General features: G+C 45.2%; 1 protein-coding gene, 1 long non-coding RNA gene and 1 other non-coding gene across 3 annotated transcripts in view; all 3 read right to left on the bottom strand.

Moving 5' to 3' along the window:
- The window catches only part of B4GALNT3 (beta-1,4-N-acetyl-galactosaminyltransferase 3), a 95449-nt gene that overhangs the window by 58254 nt on the left and 16526 nt on the right, over positions 1-20669 (bottom strand). The window lies entirely within an intron of this gene.
- LOC129643591 (uncharacterized) lies at positions 1528-13941 on the bottom strand. The gene is made up of 3 exons (XR_008710396.1): positions 13464-13941; positions 1959-5241; positions 1528-1845 (listed from the first exon to the last, which is right to left on the bottom strand). It is a non-coding gene; the product is annotated as an uncharacterized LOC129643591 (long non-coding RNA).
- Positions 10366-10502, bottom strand: LOC129642582 (small nucleolar RNA SNORA70). The gene has a single exon (XR_008709836.1). It is a non-coding gene; the product is annotated as a small nucleolar RNA SNORA70 (small nucleolar RNA).

Genomic DNA, 20669 nt, shown 5'->3' on the forward strand with positions numbered 1-20669 from the left:
CCCCTCCTCCCTCCTCTGCCACCTCTGCAGCAGGGTCTCCACCCCACAACTCCTGTGCCACCTTCCGTGTCCTGATCGTCAGGAACTAACAAGCTGTCCCCGCAGGCTGTGACAATATCCTCCATCCGGGAGGCCGGCCACGGGCAGGCAAGGGGCCCGGCAACAGCTGCTTCTCAGAACTCCGAGGGGGCAGGGGCACCAGGGCGCAGGAAGCCCTGTCGACAGGTGGCTCGCATAGGCCGGCCAACTGGGTCCATGCCCCAAGGGAGGCAATGATGAAACTGCCCACAAACAAGTTCCTCTGCCTGGACCGGATCTCCCCTCCAGGAAGAACACCCAATCCTCACCCTGAGTGTCTGGTTTATCCTGAAGCCCGAGACGCCTGGACTCCTCTCCCCGGGCCTTTGCTCTTAGCATTTAGGGGGCCCTAGATCCCTTCCGGGGCTGGGACAAAGGTGTGTGACAGGGGCGGCAGCAGAGTGCAAGAAGGCCCTACCCTAGCTAGCTGAGACACCACCCACACCCCACCCAGCGTGTGCCTGCACCCACACAGGGCTAGCATCCTTACTTAAGTCACCTGCTTGGACCTTAACTTTTTGACCACCCCAACCCCAGACCTAAACAAAGGTCAGAAGGACCACAGCCAGACAGGAGACTCCCATGATGCTAGCTAGCCCACCCTGCTGCTAGTTCAAGCTTCCAGAGGGCGAAGACCAGCCCCTAGAAACCTCCCCAGGCCCCTCAGAATGTTGTCCTCAGATTTTATTAACACACTGTTGGGGTCTCTGGGCTCTGACCCAGAGCACCCCACCCCCCAAGATTTTGTACCTTCTCGTCAAAGCTCTGCTGCTGGGTTCCTAGACTCACCGACTCATCATTTAACTGGTTTTCCCAATTTTACTGTCCAGGCCAGGGCAGTGCCCCCATGGCCATCCAGATGCTGGAGGAGCCTCTTTAAGGATAGACTTGGGAACATCCAGGAAGACAAAGTTATAAATGCGGCTTTATCAATATCCATTCCTCAGCTCTGGTGTCCTAGGTCTTCTAACTTAGCCCCACACATCTGCTTTCCCTCAGTTTGTTGCTCCAATCAGGAAACTTTCTTTTCTCGTAGGTTCCATTCCAGCCATACCTGCCCAGCCCCCTACCCCGACCCATGAGCCCACACATGCAGGAATCCTTCCTTCCTGAGTATATGTGCATGCTCAGTTGTGTCTGACTCTCTGTGACCCCATGGACTGTAGCCTGCCAGGCTCCTCTGTCCATGGAATTCTCCAGGAAAGAATACTGGAGTGAGTAGCCATTTCCTCCTCCGGGGGATCTTCCCAATCCAGGGATCAAACCTGCATCTCTTATGTCTCCTGTGTTGGCAGGCAGATGTTTTTACCAACTGTGCCACCTGGGAAGCCCTCTGCTTCCTGAGAGCTCATTGAAAACCGATATGAGGGGGGACCAAAACAAACAAAACCCCCCAAATAAAAAACGGATCAAGAACAAACAGAAATCAGGAAATCAGCATCACATGGGTCCACAGATGTAACTATTTAACTTTATCCCGGGTCTGAGAGCATCCCTCGAATGGGTGGTCCAGGACACTGGTTTGAAGCATCCAGAGCCAGCAGTGTGTGACCGTGGAGTGTCCCGTAGTCTGGAGTGTGTAGTTTTAGGGAGGCAAGTGGACTTGGATGGAAAGCAGGTTGTGGAAGCTGAGGCTGGGGACCCAGGATCTCATTCAAAGCCACCTCTCAGGGACTTGCCGGGCAGCCCAGTGGTTACGACTTCGCCTTTCAGTGCAGAGGGTGTGGGTTCAATACCTGGTTGGGGAGCTAAGTTCCCAGGTGCCTCCTGGCCAGAGAACCAAAACATAAGAAAGACGATATTGTAACAAATTGTAACATTATTGTAACAAATTCAATAAAGACTATAAAAATGGTCCATATCAAAACATAACAAAACACCTTTCAGCGTTAAGAGGCATAAAGGTATAAAGGCAGGCCTCATGATATCCATCAGAGGCAGCATCAAGCGGGAAGAGGGAAAACAATCTCTCTTCGGGTCAACTGTGGGGCACTGCTAAGGTATTAATAAGCCCAGGAGAAAGCACAGAGGACTTGGCAAGTGGCCAGGGCAAGGGAGGGGCATCAAACTAGAGGAGTAGAGAAAACCACCTCTAAATCTTGATGATTTATGTTTAAATGAGATAGAAAACGTACCTGAAGTGATGTTAAAGTTCATAGATAAAAGCAGGAACTACTGAGGAAATTGGTTGAGATACTGACAGTTTTTAAACTCTTGATAAATACAGTGAATTATTGAAAGTGTTCCCTCTAGGATCAGGACAACATTCATTGTATTTCAACACTGAAGGTCTTAGTCACCACAGCAAGGCAAGAAAAATAAATAAAAGGCATAATGATAGGAAAGGAATGAATAAAACTGCATTTATTCTTAATTGAAAGATTATATACTTAGAAAACCTAAAGTAACTGACAAACTATTAGAATTAATGAATTAATGTAGCAGGATCGCAAGATACAGGATCAATATACAAAAGCCAATTGTATTTTCTATATACTACCAATAAACAATTGAAAATGAAATTTAAAATACAAAGTTTATGAGAGTATGATAAAGTATTAAATACATTGGAATACATTTAGTGAAAGATGGACATGAGCTTGACATTGAAAACCACAAACCACTGTTGAGAGAAATTAAAGAAAACCTACAGGGAAATCCCTGGCAGCCTAATGGTTAGGACTTGGTAGTTTTTGTTTTGAACAGGACTGTTCACTGCCAGAACCCAAGTTCAATCCCTGGTCAGGGAACTAAGACTACAAGTCATGAGGTGCAGCCAAAACAAGAAAAAAAAGAAAAAAGGGAAAGGAAGAAAAGTGTCATTAAGGAAAGAGAAAGCCTACATAAGTAGAGAAATACTCCATGTTTGTGAGTTGGAAGGCTCAATATTACTAAGATGTCCGTTCTCTCCCAATTTTATTCCATTCACCATCCCAGCAGACATTTTCTAGAACTTAATGATCTGATTCTAAAAACTTTGGGAAAGCTAAAAGACCACAGATAGCTAGGACTATCATAAAGGAAAAGAAAAAAGTTGGAAGACTTATACTATAAGATTTCAAAACTTACAATAAAGAGGCAGCAATTAAGACAGCGTTATATGGGTACCAAATTTGGACAATCCACGGACTTCCCTGGTCATCCAGTGGTCAAGACTTGGGCTTCCACTGAAGCGGGTGTGGGTTCAATCTCTGGTCAGGAACTAAGATCCCATAGGCCACATGACACGAAAGGCCAGAAAAAAAATTTTTTTTTGGATAGTCCAATAGGAAGTCTAGAATACACATACACATATACAATTGGTTTTCAATAAGGATTCTAATGCAATTCAATGGGGAAAGGAAAATATGAAAATATTTTAAAGCAGAGTTAGAACATATAGATATTTGTATGGAAAAAATTAACCTTAATTCATATGTCACACCATACAGAAAAATTAATTCATAATGGATCACAGAACTAAAGTCAAAAGCTAAGTTTCTGGAAGAAAATATGTCTAGAAAATCATATCTTCATAGCTTTGGGGCAGGAAAGGATTTACTACACAAGACATAAATGGCACTAATGATACAAGACAAAAAAATTAACTGGACCCCATCAAAACTAAAAACTGCTCATTAAAAGACAAAGAAAAAGGCTGAAAGTGAGCAGGAAATGTGTAAAACATGACTGACAAAGGACTCATATCCAGAATATAAAAAGAACTCCTACAAGTCAATGAGAAGACAATTCAATTTAAAAATGACCTAAGATTTAAATACTTCATGAAAGATACAGGAATAAGCAACAGGTAATGGCAAAGTCCTCAGCCTCGCTGGCCAGCTTAGAAATGCAAAGAAAAACCATAATGAGAGACCACCTCATACCCACTTGAATTACTAAAATTAAAAGATTGATACTGCCAAACGTCACAAGGGTGTGGACCAACTGTATTGCGTATAACTTGGTGGTGAGAGTATAAAATGACACAGATACTATAAAATAGAGTTTAGCAATTTCTTATGAAAACTAAACATATGCCTACCCTATGAGCCAGCAATTCTATTCCTATATACCCAAGAGAAATAAAATTATGTGTCTACACAAAGTCTTGTACAAGGAAGTTTATAGTAGTTTTATTTATAATAGCCCAAAATGGAAAGAACTAAAATTCCCATCAAGAGAAGAGTTGATAAACAAATTGTGGCTTAGCCAAAATTAGGAATGCTACTCACCAACTGAAAAAAAAAAAAAACTGATGCAAGCAACAACATGGACAAATCTCAAAACCATTTCTAGTGAGAGTACCAGACACGAGAGTCATTTACTGTATGACTCCGTTCATAGACAGACCTTCCTCGACTTGTGATGGGGTCATATCCCAAAAAACCCATCATAAGTTGAAAACATCATAAATCAGAAATGCATTTAATATACCTAACTTAACAAATATCACAGCTTAGCCAAGTACAGAACACTTATATCAGCCAACAGTTGGGCAAAAACATCTGACACAAAGCCTATTTCATAACAAGTGCTGAATATCTCATGTAATTTATTGGTTACTGCACTGAAAGTGAAAAACACATGGCTGTCTGGGTCGGGAACAGTTTGAGTGTATCAGTAGTTCACCCTGGGATAGCGGGACTGCTGCTGCCAGCATCGCAGGAGTGTACTGGACCACATATCGCTACTGCTGGAAAAGATCAAAATTCAAAATGCAGAGTGCAATCTACTGAATGTCTATTGCATTTGCACCCATCACGAAGTCAAAAAATTGTCAAACTATCATAAGCTGGGCAATGTCCAAACAAAGTTCAAGAACAGACAAAGTGGATCTACTGGAGAAATTAAAACAGTGGTAGCCTGGACTGAGTGACTTCACTTTCACTTTTCACTTCCATGCATTGGAGAAAGAAATGGCAACCCACTCCAGTGTTCTTGCCTGGAGAATCCCAGGGACGGGGGAGCCTGGTGGGCTGCAGTCCATGGGGTCGCTGAGAGTCGGACACGACTGAGTGACTTCACTTTCACTTTTCACTTTCCTGCATTGGAGAAGGCAATGGCAACCCACTCCAGTGTTCTTGCCTGGAGAATCCCAGAGACAGGGGAGCCTGGTGGGCTGCCGTCTATGGGGTTGCACAGAGTCAGACACGACTGAAGTGACTTAGCAGCAGCAGCAGCCTGGGAAGAATTGATTGAAAAGAGGTTTTATTCACTGTTCTAAAACTCCTTTGGGGACTTCTCTGGTGGTCTAGTGGTTAAGAATTCCCCCACCAATACAGGGAACACAGGTTCGATCCCTGGTCCAGGAAGATTCCACATGCCAGAGAGCAACTGAGACTGTCCTACAACTACTGAAGCTTGTGTGCCTAGAGCCCATGCTTCACAACAAGAGAAACCAGAGCACCCCAGCTAGAGAGTAGCTCCCACTCTCTGCAACTAGAGAAAAGCCTGTGCAGGAGCAAAGACCCAGCACAGCCAAAAATAAATAAGTAAACTTTTTTTTAAAAGAGGCAACCAAAGGATAGGTTAAAAAAAAGAAAAAAAGGCTCCTCTCACTCTACTTACTCATACCTCCCTTCGACTAATTCCAGACAATCAGTGACATTTTCAGTCTTCACAATTTCACCTTTTCCAGAATATCAAATATTTGGAATCATTCAGCACATGGCCTTTTCAGACTGGCTGCTTTCACTTAATAATTCACATTTAAGTTTCCTCCATGTCATTCCATAGTTTGACAGCTCATTTCTTCCTAGTTCACTGCCTGGATGTACCAGTTTAAACCATTCACCTACTGAAGGACATCTTGCTTGCTTCCACGCTTTGGTAATTATGACTAAAGCTGCTATAAACATCTGTAACGAGGTTTTGGTGTGGACACAGTCCTTTGGGTAAAAATCAAGGAGTATGATTTTTGGAGCAGATGGTAAAAATATATTTTGTTTTGTAAGAAACAACCAAACTGTCTTCGAAAGTGCTGTACCACGGTGCCTTCCCCCTAGCAATGACTGAGAGTTTCTGCTCCACAGAATCACCAGCGTTTGTGGTCTCAGTGGTCTCCTATTTTGGCTACTCTTACAGATGTGTAGTGATACTTCACTGTCATTTTAAAATGCAATTCCCTAATAAAAGATGTTGAACATATTTTTCACTTGCTTACTTGTCATCTGGATATCTTCTTTGATGAGTAACTGTCTGGGTCTTTTGCCCATTTTTAAAAAAATTGAGCTATTCTTCTTCTTATTGTTGATTTTAAGAGTTTTTTTTTATATTTTGGATACCTGTCCACTATCAGATACATCTTTTGAAAAGGTTTCTCTTAGTCTGCGGCTTGTGTTCCCATTCTATTGACACTGATTTTTGCAGAATAGACTATTTTGATTGCAATGAACTCTGAAAAGTGAAAGTGAAAGTCACTCAGTTGTGTCCAACTCTTTGTGACCCCATGGACTATACAGTCCACAGAAATCTCCAAGCCAGAATACTGGAGTGGATAGCTGTTCCCTTCTCCAGGGGATCTTCCCAACCCAGGGATGGAACCCAGCTCTCCCACATTGCAGGTGGATTCTTTATCAGCTGAGCCACCAGGGAAGCCCTAGAATACTGGAGTGGGTGGCCATTCCGTTCTCCAGCGGATCTTCCCAACCCAGGAATCGAACCGGGGTCTCCTGCATTGCAGGCAGATTCTTTACCAGCTGACGAAGTCTAGTGTATTAATTATTTCTTCTAGGGATTGTGCCTTTGGGGTCGCACTGAAAATCACTGTTATATCCAAGGTGAGATTCATCGAGCTTCTCGCTATTAAGTACAATATCAGCTGCATGTGTTTTGTCGATGTTCTTTATCAAGCTCACAAAGTTCATCTCTACTCCTGAGACTTTTTATCATGAATACATGCTGGATTTTGTCAAATGCTTTTTCTGTGTGTATTCATACGATCATGTGATTTTTCTTCTTCAGCCTGTTGATGTGGTGGATAACATTGATTTTTTAAAATTTTATTTGGCTATGTTGGTTCTTAATTGCAGCACACAGGATCTTTGCTGGGTCATGTGGGATCTTTCGTGGTGGCTCAGCTGTTGCAGCCATTTGCAGCTTGCGGGTTCAGCAGCCCCACAGTATGTGGGATCTTAGTTCCCCGATCAGAGATTGAACTTGTGTCCCCTGCATTGCAAGTTGGATTCTTAACCCCTGGACCACCAGGGGAATCTCCCATTAATGGATTTTTGAATACTCAACCAGCTTTGCATATCTAGGATAAATTCCACTTGACTGAAGCGAAGTTGCTTAGTTGTGTCCGACTCTTTGCGACCCCATGGACTATAGCCTACTGGGCTCCTCTATCCATGGGATTTTCCAGGCACGAATCTTGGAGTGGGTTGCCATTTCCTTCTCCAGAGGATCTTCCTGACCCAGGGATTGAACCCAGGTCTCCCGCAGGGTAGGCAGATGCTTTATCGTCTGAGCTATACTTGAACAGGTGTATAATTATTTTCATACATTGTAGATTTGTTTGCTAATATTTTGTTAAAGATTTTTGCATTTGATCATGAGAGATAATGGTCTGCAGTTTCCTTTTCTTATAATCCGCCCCTCTGCCCTGTTTTAGTAGTAGGGAAATGCTGGGCTCATAGAATGAATTTTAAGTAAAGTTGACCCTTGAACAATACTAGCTTGAGCTGTGTGGGTCCACTTATACATAGATATTTTTCAGTAGTAAATACTACAGTACCACATGATCTCTGATTGGTTGCATCCATGGATGCATCCATGGATACACAGGAAACACAGATACAAGGGCCAACTGTAAATTATACACCAATTAACCCCTGCATTGTTCAAGGGTCAATTGTGTTCCCTCCACTTCTATCTTCTGAAAGAGACTGTTGACAGAACTGGTATACTTTCTTCATTTAATGTCTAGTTAGAATTCGCCAGTAAGCCATCTGAGTGTTGTGCTTTCTGTTTTGGAAGGTTATTAATTATTGACTGAATTCCTTTAATAGATATATACCTATTCAGATTGTCTGTTTCTTCCTAGTTTAGCAGACTGGATCTCTCAAGGGATTGGTCTAGTTCCCCCATGTTATCAAATTTGTAGGCAGAGAGTTGTTCAAAATATTCCTTTATTATCCTCTTAATGTCCCATGGAATCTATAGCAATGCCCCCTCTTTCATTTCTGATACTAGTAATTTGTGTCTTCTCTCTGTTTTTCTTAGTGATTTGGCTAGAGGCTTGTCAACTTTATTGATCTTTCAAAAAACCACCAGCTTTTGTTTCCGGTGATTTTCTCTACTGATTTCCTATTTTCAATTTTACTTATAATTCTGACGTAATTTTAAAAATTTCTTTTCTTGCTTACTTTGGGTTTAGTTTGCTCTTCTTTTTCTAGCAGCATCTGGTCCCATCACTTCATGGGAAATAGATGGGGAAATAGTGGAAACATTGTCAGACTTTATTTTTGGGGGCTCCAAAATCACTGCAGATGGTGATTGCAGCCATGAAATTAAAAGACACTTACTCCTTGGAAGGAAAGTTATGACCAACCTAGATAGCATATTGAAAAGCAGAGACATTACTTTGCCAACAAAGGTCTATCTAGTCAAGGCTATGGTTTTTCCAGTGGTGATGTATGGATGTGAGAGCTGGACGGTGAAGAAAGCTGAGCACTGAAGAATTGATGCTTTTGAACTGTGGTGTTGGAGAAGACTCTTGAGAGTCCCTTGGACTGAAAGAAGATCCAACCAGTCCATCCTAAAGGAGATCAGTCCTGGGTGTTCATTGGAGAGACTGATGTTGATGCTGAACCTCCAATACTTTGGCCACCTGATGCGAAGAGTTGACTCATTGGAAAAGACCCTGATGCTGGGAGGGATTGGGGGCAGGAGGAGAAGGGGACAACAGAGGATGAGATGGCTGGATGGCATCACCGACTCGATGGACATGAGTTTGGGTGGACTCCGGTAGTTGGTGATGGACAGGGAGGCCTGGCGTGCTGTGATTCATGGGGTCGCAAAGAGTCGGACGCAACTGAGCAACTGAACTGACTGACTGACTAAAGGTGGAAGCTTAGATTATTGGTTTTAGATCTTTTTTCTTTTCTAATATGTATGTGTGTGTGTGCTCAGTTGTGTCTGACTTTTTAAGACCCCATGGACTGCAGCCCTCCAGGCTCCTCTTTCCCTGGGATTTCCTAGGCAAGAATACTGGAGTGGGTTGCCGGTTCCTTCTCCAGGGGATCTTCCCAATCCAGGATCAAACCCAAGTCTTATGCACTGGCAGGCAGATCTGGGAAGCCCTTTTTAATACATACATTTCAACAATGCTATAAATTCTCTAAGCACTGCTTTCAATGTATCCCACAAATTATAATAAGCTGTATTTTCACTTTCATTACTGCAAAATACTTTTGAAATTTCTTTTTTGACTCTTTAGAAGTATGTTGTTTAAAGTATTAAATATTTTAAAGTATTATTTAAAATATTACTTTAAAATATTTTAAAGTATTAAAGTATTTGAGGCTTTCCAGCAATCTTTTTGTTATTAATTTCTAGTTTAAGTCTGCTTCTGCTGCTCCTGCTAAGTCGCTTCAGTCGTGTCCGACTCTGTGCAACCCCATAGACGGCAGCCCACCAGGCTCTCCCGTCCCTGGGATTCTCCAGGCAAGAACACTGGAGTGGGTTGCCATTTCCTTCTCCAATGCATGAAAGTGAAAAGTGAAAGTGAAGTCGCTCAGTCATGTCCGACTCCTAGCAACCCCATGGACTGCAGCCTACCAGGCTCCTCCGTCCATGGGATTTTCTAGGCAAGAGTACTGGAATGGGGTGCCATTGCCTTTTGTGGTCCAAAAGCATACACTGTATGGTTTCTATTCTTTTTTTTTTTGACAGGAAATAGCATTTATTGGTGAGCATGATTAAGGAGGGGACAGCACTGATACTCATGAGTGCAGGACCTGCCATTTGTCCAGGGGACCACGATTAGGGATGTATTTGACCCCACAGCCGTGTGGGATGAGTCGCTTTTCTGCCACCATGTTCTCAAATTCATCTGCGTTGAACTTGGTAAATCCTCACTTCTTAGAGATGTGGATCTTCTGGCGGCCAGGGAACTTGAACTTGGCCCTGCAGAGAGCTTCAATCACATGTTCCTTGTTCTGCAGCTTGGTGCGGATGGACATTATGACCTGGCCAATGTGGACCCTGGCCACTGTGCCCTGGGGCTTTCCAAAGGCACCGCGCATACCTGTCTGGAGTCTAGAATGGGAAACAGAAGGCCAGTCATGAATGCCCACTAGGAAGAGCTGTCTCCAAGGTCCCTTAGGGCAACCTGTACAGGCAACAGGTTGCGTACACTACCAGGGAGACTGCTATCTGCAGCCATTGCACACTGGGCCCCCATGGGGAAAAGAGCACAGTCAGGGTTTCTATTCTTTTAAATTTGTTAAAGTGTGCTTTATGACCCAGAAAGTGATTTTGCTGAATGTTTGCTGTAAGTTTAAGGAGAATGTGTAATACGCTGTTGTTAACATTAAGGATTGTTATGTCTTCCTGTTGTATTAATATATAATTCCCCTCTTTATCCCTGATAACTTTGTTTGCTCTGAAATTTCTTCTCTGTCTGAAGTTAATACAGCTACTCCTGCTTCCTTTTGAGTATGTTAGCATAGTACATCTTTCTCCATTCTTTTGCTTTTAATCTATATATCTTTATATTCAAAGTTGGTTTCCTGTAGTTGGGTCTTGTTTTTGAATCCATGTGACGATCTCCATCTTTTAACTGGTGTATTTAGACCACTGATGTTTAAAACATACATAAGCATTCACAGTCAAATACATTGTTGCTATTATTATTTTGAACAAGTTATCTGTGAAACATAAAAGCTTTTATTTTACTTTACTTTTATGTATTCATTCTCCAATGCTCTTCCTTTATATAGATTTGAATTTCTCACCTATATAGTTTTCCTTCTGTCTGAAGAACTTTTTAACATTTCTTGCAAGGTAGGAATACTGGCAATAAATTCCTTCAATTTTTGTTTGAGAAAGTATTTCTCTTTCACTCGTGAAGGATAATTTCACAGGGTACAGAATTCTAAGTTGGTGCTTTGCTTTTGTTTTTTCCCTTTAACACTTCAGACACTTCAATGAACTCTCTTCTTGCTTGCTTGCATGGTTTCTGAGATGTCAGATGCAATTCTTACCTCTGCTCCTTTATAAGTGAGGCGCCACCCCCCATCTTCTTTCAGAATGTTTCTCTCTTTGACTTTCTGAAGTTTGAATATGATGTGGGGAGGGGATTTATCCTGCTCGGTGTTCTCTGAGCTTCCTGGATCTGTACTTTGATGTCTGGCATTAATCGGGGAAAATTCTCAGTCATTATGGCTTCAAACATTTCTTCTGTCCCTTTCTATCTTCTCCTCTGGTATTCCATTACACCCATCATACTTTTGTACTTGTCCCACAGTTCTTGGATAGTCCATCCTGTTCTGTTTTGGGAATTTTTTCCTCAGTCTTTTTTCTCTTTATTTTTCAGTTTTGGAAGTTTCTAGCATCATATCCTCAAGCTCAAAGCTCTTTCCTCAGCATGTCCAGTCTACTAATGAGCCCATCAAAGGCATCCTTCATGTCTGTTACAGTGGCTTTGATCTCCAGCATTTCTTTTTCATTCTTAGAATTTCCATCTTTCTCTTTACATCATCTGGTTTTGCATGTTGTCTACTTTTCCCATAAAGCTCTTAACATATTAATTGTAGGTTTCTAAATTAATAATCTGATAATTCCAACATTTCTACCATATCTGATTCTGGTTCTGATGCTTAGTATCCTCAAACTGTGTTTTTGCCTTTCAGAATGCCTTGTAAACTTTTACTGAAAGGTAGACAAGATATACTAGGTAGACAGGATACATTGCAGTCAACAGACCTTTAGTGATGTGAGAGTAAGGTTTGGGGTAGGGAAGGGTTGCATGATCCTGCTATCAGGTCTCAATTTTTTGGTGAGCTGGTGGACCATGCCCTTCACTGGTGCTTCTCGGTTCTCACTCCCCACCCGTAGGTGGAATAGCATAGCTAGAGTGGCCTGGAGTTGGCACGTCCCTTCCCCCAGGTAGGCCAGGCCCTGGGAAGACAGCTTCTCCTCAGAGCAGACCTTGTTGAGAAGAACAGAAGTCTCTGGCACATTTCAAAGTGGTCCTTTCCCTTTCTCCTGCCGGAAGCATTTTCCTCCAGTATTCATTGTAGGGGCTTCCCTGATAGCTCAATTGGTAAAGAATCCACCTGCAATGCAGGAGACCCTGGTTCGATTCCTGGGTGGGAAAGATCTGCTGGAGAAGGGATAGGCTACCCACTCCAGTATTCTTGGGCTTCCCCTGAGGCTCAACTGGTAAAGAATCCACCTGCAATGCGGGACACCTGGGCTGGGAAGATTCCCTGGAGAAGGGAAAGGCTACCCACTCCAGTATTCTGGCCTGGAGAATTCCAAGGACTGTATAGTCCACGGCGTCGCAAAGAATCGGACACGACTGAGCGACTTTCACTTTCACTATCCATTGCAGATGAGTGAGGACCTGGTGGAGCTCCAGGAAGTAAAAAACTCCCAGAAGCGTAAGTTCCACCTCTAGTGACTGGGCACCCCTGAAGTTTAGGGTGTGTTTTTGCTTTCTCTTACCAACTTTCAATTGTCATAATTTAAGTGTACTTTATGTTGATTTGATACATTTATATGTTGCAATGTGATTATCACCGTGGCGTTCACTAACAGCTGTATCATGTCACATAATTATCATTCCTTTTTTTTTTTTGTGGCGGGAACAATTATGATCTAGTCTCTTAGCAACTCTGAAGTTTATGACTCGGTATTATTGACCGTAATCACTATGTGATGCATTACCTCTCCCACCTGAAGTTTTCAGCTCTCAGACTTGTCCACACTGAGCCTCCAGCAATTTGTCGATTACAGGTTAGGTTTCCCTACACTGGCACTGGTTCCCATGGAGGTTTCTGCTCCGCTATGTTTTGTTTTTTAATTAACTATATTTATGTATAATTTATATATAATAAAATGTACCCATTGTAAGTAAACAGTTGCGTAAGTGCTGACAAACGTACATACGCCTGTGTAACTTTCACCCCTTTGCCTGGATTATTCAGCTTCCTGGATCGTTTAGTATGCAGCTAGGCCTGAGAACCACACTCGGTTACGCTCTGTCATCCGTTGCCAACTGAGGGCTCGGGACTACCACTTCTGAGGTTATTCACTTATTTCTGGAGCTTAGTTTCTTCATATTCTCTGTTCTTGGATGGAACATCTGTGAGCACAACCCCACCACAGGAGTACCAATTTGCTGATCCCTAATGTTATAGAATCAGGCTAAAAGTGAACACAGAAAATTTACTTACATGGTCAATTCATCAACCCTGGCACTTCCCCGGTGGTCCAGTGGCTAAGACTCTGCATTCTCAATGCAGGCGGGGCCCGGGTTTGATCTCTGGTCAGGAAACTAGATCCCACACGCTTGAACTAAAAAATCCTGCCTGGCTCAATAATGATCAAAGATTCCTCATGCTACATCTAAGACCCAGTGAAGCCGAATAAATAAATATTGAAAAAGAGACAGACAAAAAAAAAACTCAACAGGGACTTCCCTGGTAGTCCAGTGGTTAAGACTCCACACTTCAAATGCAGGGAGCACAGGTTTAATCCCTGGTTAGGGAACTAAGACCCCACATACCATGTGGTGTGGTCAAAAAAAAAAAAATCAAACAGTTCATCAGTCCTTCACATGTGTATTAAGTTTGTACCAATTTCCTACAGCTGACTCCTGCCTCCCCACCTCTCGACTTTAGCTGCCTTTGGATTGTAAGAACTTCTTTCCTTTTCCTGCTCACCTTCTCTGGGGAATGCAGTCACCTCCTCTCCTATCAGGGCGCAATGAACAGCCTGGGCTGACCCTCTGTCTTCATCTTCGCTCATCTCCCTTAATCTAAGTTCTCTGTCTCAGGTAAGTCCCATTTCAAATCCCACCTCCACCATGAAGCCTTCCTCCCCCAGCTAGAATTACTGGTACCAGACACTTCAGCGCATAATCATGCTCCAGATGCCCTTGGCCCTCACCTTGCTCTAGTTGTTTTAAACAATCAAGTTCAATTAAACAAACATGGAATCAGTTGAGGGCTTTCTTCGGACAAGGCATAATGCTGGGTTGTGGGCAATAATGGAATGGTGACTGAGACACAAAATGCACAGGGTCCCTGCCCTCACGTGACAGACTGTAAACACGAGTAATAAGCTTTGCCCAAGGTGAGGGGTTTCTGGGTGCTGGGGAGAACAAGTCAAGGGCATGCACTATTTCTGATGTATGTGTCTGTCTGTGCAAAAACATAGGTCCTGGGACACCAACAGGGCGGGGTTCACCCTTCTCTGTGCCTCCTGAAGCTCTCACACACTGCATCATCAAAAGTTCACTGGCTGGACCTGAACTCACAGAACAGGTAGTGCTGCACAAGTACAAGGTCATTACAGGAGGCAACCTAGCATCCTCAATCACCAAATTATTATTTTTTTGTTTTTCATTTTCTCTTTTCTTTCCTGCTCATGGACTCCTTCCTTCCTTCCCTGTCCTTGTCCCATTTCCAGTCCTCCCTGGCCTAATTCTGGACCAGTCTGGGACCCAGGGGTAGCCTGGTCATTGCTCAGCTGTGTTCTCCCTTCCTTCATCACTGCCCCTTATTTCTTAGCTCTTTGCATATGGAGAGGAAGTGCAGACCTTAAGTGGTCTACCTTGGCTGCTCTTTAGACTCACCTGGAAAGCTGAAGCTCAGGCCCCACGCCTTCCCAAGCTGATTGACTTGAGGTGCGGTCAAGGCCTCACTTCAGTGCTTCAGGCTCCCAGGTGATTCAACTGTGCAGCCAGATTGAGAACCACTGGGATAGACTGAGGACTTCGAAAGCTCCACCTTCTCAGCTGAGGGTGACGGTCCCTCCCCACAGATAACCATGGAAGTTGGCGTAAGCCAAAAAGACAGCAGTGCTAGCTTAGGGGGTGGGCTAATGACAGAGCTTCAGATCCCCAGTAACTCAGCTCCAGAATGGATGTCACAGCAAAATTGAAGCTGCTCCCCCTAGAGAAGGCAGGGAGAAGAGAGATTTAAGAGGAATGATGAGAAGGAGGCAGAAAAAAAGTGAAAGTGTAATCGCTTAGTCCTGTCTGACTCTTTGGGACCCTATAAACTGTATCCTGCCAGGCTCCTCTGTCCATAGGATTCTCCAGGCAAGAATACTGGAGTGGATTGCCATGCCCTTTTCCAGGGGATCTTCCTGACCCAGGGATCAAACCCACGTCTCCCTCATTGCAGGCAGATTCTTTACAGTCTGAGCCGCCAAGCGGACTGCTTGGTAAAATAGGAATCATGTGTTGCTCTGGGTGGGGGAAGGGGCAGGGAGAGGGGAGCCGGAAGATCAGAGGAGGTACCGCTAGAGAAGCAGCTGGCACAGCTTTAGTTCTCAATAAATGTCAGCTTTACCCTGATACAGTGCTTTTATAGTCAAATTATTTGCACAAGAAGGAGCACCCAGCAAAATGAGTTCCATTTCCTACACTGGGAGCACGAGCTTAGAGAGATTGAGATTATCCATCTTTCCAATCTCCACCCAACCCCACAGGCCAACTAAGAAATCAACCCAAGGAATGGCTAGGATATCTGCACTCAAACTTGACTGCGAAGAGGATTGGCCATGGAGCCCTGAACAAGGTAAGTAACCTCTGTGAACTTCAGTTTTCTCACCCATAAAGTGGAATCTGTATAAAGGCTCCCATCCCCTACTCAGCAATTGTGAACACTGAATGAGCTTGGTGCAACATACACACAGTGGGCTCTTATTACAAGAGCTCCGCACAAGCACTCCTCACCTGCTGGGTGATAACATTTACCTGTCTCTCTCCTCCTTACCTAACTCTCTAAACATTTATCTAAACTCCCTGTATTGTTTCAATTTTTTGTAAGAATCATATCATACATATAAAGGGATAGAGATCAGGGGCTTCCCTGATAGCTCAGTTGGTAAAGAATCCACCTGTAACACAGGAGACCTCTTTTCTGTTGGATTCCTGGCTCGGGAAGATCTGCTGGAGAAGGGAAGTTCTACCCACTCCAGTATTCAGGCCTGGAGAATTCAATGGAGTGTGTAGTTCATAGGGTCACAAAGAGTTGGACAGGACTGAGCAACTTTCACTTTCAGAAATGGTTTAAAGAGTTAACACCCATGTGTCCATCATTCTACCAAAGAAATAGACATAATCAATTCCTGTGAAGCACTTTGTGCCTCTGTTCGTCTCCCCCCACAAAATAACCACCTTCCTGCAGGTTTCCTTGATTTTCACTTTGAAGGTCAAAATCTTTAAGTTTTGCCAACATGATGGTGGAAAAAACAGTTATCTTTTTGTTGCTGTTGTTTTTCCCTTGATTTTCTTTAAAGCAAAATAGATTGTGTCCCAGCAACTATTTTTCATCTTTGTATCCCCAGAATGTTGAACCTTATTCTATAAATATTGGATAAATGAAGGAATGTCCTAGCAGAACTAGAACCAAAACTGGCTTTTAAAATTCTCATCTGGGTACTTTCCTGGTGGTCCAGTGGTTAAGACAATGGGCTCCCACTACAAGGGGCCTGGGTTTGATCCCTGGTTGGGGAACTAAGATCCTGCATGCCACACAGCATGGCCAAAAGTAAGTAAACAAATTTTCGTCTGTTTAACCTTGGGCAAGCTTCTCTAGTCCACAGTTTCCTTGCTCCTTGGCCTCCCTTCCAGCCTAAGTCATCGGTGAACCCAGCAGCTGTCTCCCAGGGCTGGGACTGAACAAGCTGGAGATGACCTCACAGCTTCCAACCCCTGTGTCCTGGCCGCTAGTGGACTTCGCGTGGGTGACACAGGTGCCTGCCTAGTGTCAACCCCTTGGGTTCCTGGGGCAGCAGGAGCTCAACCACAAATATGCTTCTCTCTTTATCCCACATGTAATGCAAATACATTTTCCCATCATTTTTGATATGAGCCCATAGGAAAAGAAAAACGGAGAATGGAATGGCAACGCACTCCAGTATTCTTGCCTGGAGAATTCCATGGACAGAGAAGCCTGGTGGGCTACAGTCCATGGGGTCACAAAGAGTCAGAAATGACTGAGTGACTAACACTTTCATAGGAAAAAGATTGAGAAGCACAATAGTAGACTATTAGGTTGGTGGCGAGAGGGAGGCTAGACTTAGCCCAAGATCAGGACAGTTTGGGGGTTCTCTCTCTTCTCCACGTTGCCCCATTATGCCCCACTCAGAGGCCCACTGGCCCACAATACAGGTGCCCATCAGTAGGTTCTGGGGTACAGAGTGACCTAGAAAGAGATGGAGGACTGAATGATCCTCCATTTCATCGCAAAAAAAAAAGTATTCAGCTGCGCTGAGTCTTACTTGAGGCACGAGGGATCTTTGATCTTCCTCCAGGCCTATGAGATCTTTAGTTGCAGCATTTGGGATCTAGCTCCCTGATCCAGAATTGAACCCCAGCCCCCAACAGTGGAAGCACCGAGTCTCAGCCACTGGACCACCAGGGACGTCCCAGGGACTGAGCTATCTGAAGGCAAGGAGGAGAAAGGAAGACTTGGAGAAGGCCATGGTTTCAGATCCTACCCCTGTGCAGAGGAACTCTTGTCCCTGCTCCAGTGGTCCCTGCTGCTGAGAGAGCAAACCTGGAGGGCCGTGTCCAGGGCTCCCCGCGGGCCGGCGGCCGCAGCTGTTGGCAGGGAGTCTCCAGGTCTAAAATTAGCCTCCTGCTCTCCACCCAGGCGGCTCTGAGCTCGCTCTGGCAGGCGGATCCTGTGGTGAGGTAATCACGGGGACAGCGAGGGGGGTGGGGCGACAGCCCAGGGCAGGGTCCTCATCCCCAGTGGGCACCCCCATCCCCCACCGGGCTGAGCAAATGTGTGCAACCTCGGCCTCTCCTCGTGGGCACCACTGCGTCCACCCTGACTTGCACTGGAGGCCCACAAGGAGAGGAACACACGCTTTCCTGATAAACGTGCCAGGGCCTCAACTGACCAGCACAGTCCTGTGGGGTCGGGGACACTGTTCCCATCACACAGAACCCTCAGGGATGGGATGTTCACTGTGTCTGCTGATCTAAGCCTGGACCCTGGGAGGGGGAGTCCAGAAGTACCCACCCCCTTCTTGGGAAAGGGTACCTCTCAAGGCAGAGCCCAAGCCAGAGACCCCGAGACCCCCACCCCAGGTCCCCGGCTTCTGACGGTCTGGTCGGGGAGCCTGTGGCTGGATTGGCCAAAACAAGCGGCAGATCCCGGGCAGCAGGCCTGCCTCCCCGGGCGGAGCACACAGAGGCACTTAGTGAGGGCTGGGCCAAGGCGGAGAATGGCAGGGTGAGGCTCTGAGGTGGGGCCCGGACAGCAGTGCAGAGCAGGAGGTGGGCCACGAGAGAGATGCCCGCGGTCACCAGGGCCTGTGAAAGGCCCTCAGGGTCACGGAACCTCTCCAGCCAGGGGCTTCCAAGACCACCTCCTAAAGCATCATTGCCCAGGGCTCACCCAGCCTCACCCCTTCCTCATCACCCCTACCCGGGGAAGTGGGAGAGAATGCAGGAGGGGAGGCAGGGGACGGCCACTGTCTCCAGAGAGGGAGCAGGACCCAGCGCGCTCCCAGCCTTGTCTGCCTGGGAAGGCAGGATCACAGGGCTGGGAAGGGAGTGGAGATGGATCTGAGTCCAGGCCCCTTCCAGCTCCCCAGTCTTTCTCCAGCCACTTCCAGTGCGGAATCCCCAGTGCTGGTGCAAACACCGCATCCTTTGGGAACAATGCCAGAGCAAGAGGGCATCTCGTGGACCAAAGAGCCGAGTCTGCCCTACTTGCAAAACAAGAAACTGAGGCCCAGGGTGGAACCGACTCGCTCAACATCACAGAGCCAGTTCACCTCAGAACTGAGGCTGGAACCCAGGTCCCCTGACTCCAGCCCAGGGTCCCGCCCCCCAGGTCCTTGTCCAGCCCAGACACTCTGGTTCTATAACACGGCTTCTCCTTTCCTTCTTCCGCTAGGACACACCCAATCGATCATCCCACTCAGCAGTGACCTCCCGCTCCTTGGCCAAGCACGTGAGGCCTCCCTTCTGCACCTGACACCCCTGCTCACCTTCTCCTTAGCAGTATGATGCCTGCCCCGCCACAGTTGCAGCCCCTTTTCCTGAAGACCAGATTCCATGTCCTGCTCCCCCCGCCCCCAGCTCTGGCAGTTCAGGAAGCATCCATCAGCTGGTGGAGGGAACAGGTCTGGGCAGGAAAGGATGGTGACACCCTTAAGGCACAGCCAAAGATCCCGAGCAGAAGCTGAGCTACCCCTGGAGAAAGTCTGAACCATAGACTCCTGACCCATCCACACCTCTCACCTGTTCTGAGAGTCAGAACCCTTCACAGGCCTCGTGGGTCTCTGTGCCAGGCACCTCTTCCTCCCTTCTTCTCTAATAAAGGAGACGCCGTCTTCCCCGTTAACTCCAGGGCCCAGCAAGCAAATGTCCCGCCACCTGGCCCCCACCCACAGGCTGCAGCCGAGGACACCTTCCCCAACAGGTGGGAAGGACCGATCTTCATTCAAGAGAAGGGGCAGCCTCTGGTCCTAAAGTTAGCCTGCGGCCGGAGCAGCTCCAAGCTCCCGGAGGAAGGTACCCAGTGAAACAAGGGCCATTGTTCTGTGGGGCGGCCACTGCATCCCCCATGTGACCCATTCATGAGTGCCCTGCCAGTTAGGGAAAGTGTTCACCACTCTAGAACTTTCCAGACCTTCTCAGAAACATAAAGGAGAAGAAATGTATAAAAAAAAAATAACCTTTTTTGGGAGATTTTTTTTTTTTCTTGGTTTTAGAAGAAACAACTTTAGGGGTTTTTTCCCTGCCTTTCAAGCTTTCCAATGTCTAAATATACCAAGCATAATCACTGAAGCAAACCAAGTTATGTACAATATATGTTTATCTTGTTAAACTAACAGAAAATGACTTTGGGTCTGTAAGGGGTGCCAAAAGAATTTTATGGTTGTTTCCCTAAAAATATGACACTATATTTTCATTTCCCAGAAATCAAACCCCCCACTAACTTTTATATCAACAAGCACTGTGGGCAGTGTGCCCATTTCTTTTCCTCAAATTGGTAAATATCAACTTCCAATTGAATAGCGCTCTCTTCCATCAAAGTTGCCCCAAAACAGGTAGTATTTCCTAAGTATATAATTAAAGCTTCACTATTGTAAAATGTCCCCTTTGAAAATATCTCCTCAATTTTCACACATCAGAATAAAGTTGAATTCTTATTCAACATACTAAATCAAGCTTGAGTATTATTTTTTCTATCTCCTCTCTGAACTCTTTCAAAGGTGTTTGACCCCACTTATTGCTACCTATCTGCAATGTTTTCTTCAATTTGTCATCCATTTCATCTTTTAACATCACAAAGAATTGCCAGTTCTATAATCCTAAAATTAGGATTATGAAAATATCAGCCCGCATCAGCTAGGATCTTTCTACAGAAAAGAAAGAAGTAACATCTTTTTTAAAACTTGTTACA

Source organism: Bubalus kerabau, chromosome 1 (assembly GCF_029407905.1).
Source record: "Bubalus kerabau isolate K-KA32 ecotype Philippines breed swamp buffalo chromosome 1, PCC_UOA_SB_1v2, whole genome shotgun sequence".
NCBI classification, from domain to species: domain Eukaryota; kingdom Metazoa; phylum Chordata; class Mammalia; order Artiodactyla; family Bovidae; genus Bubalus; species Bubalus kerabau.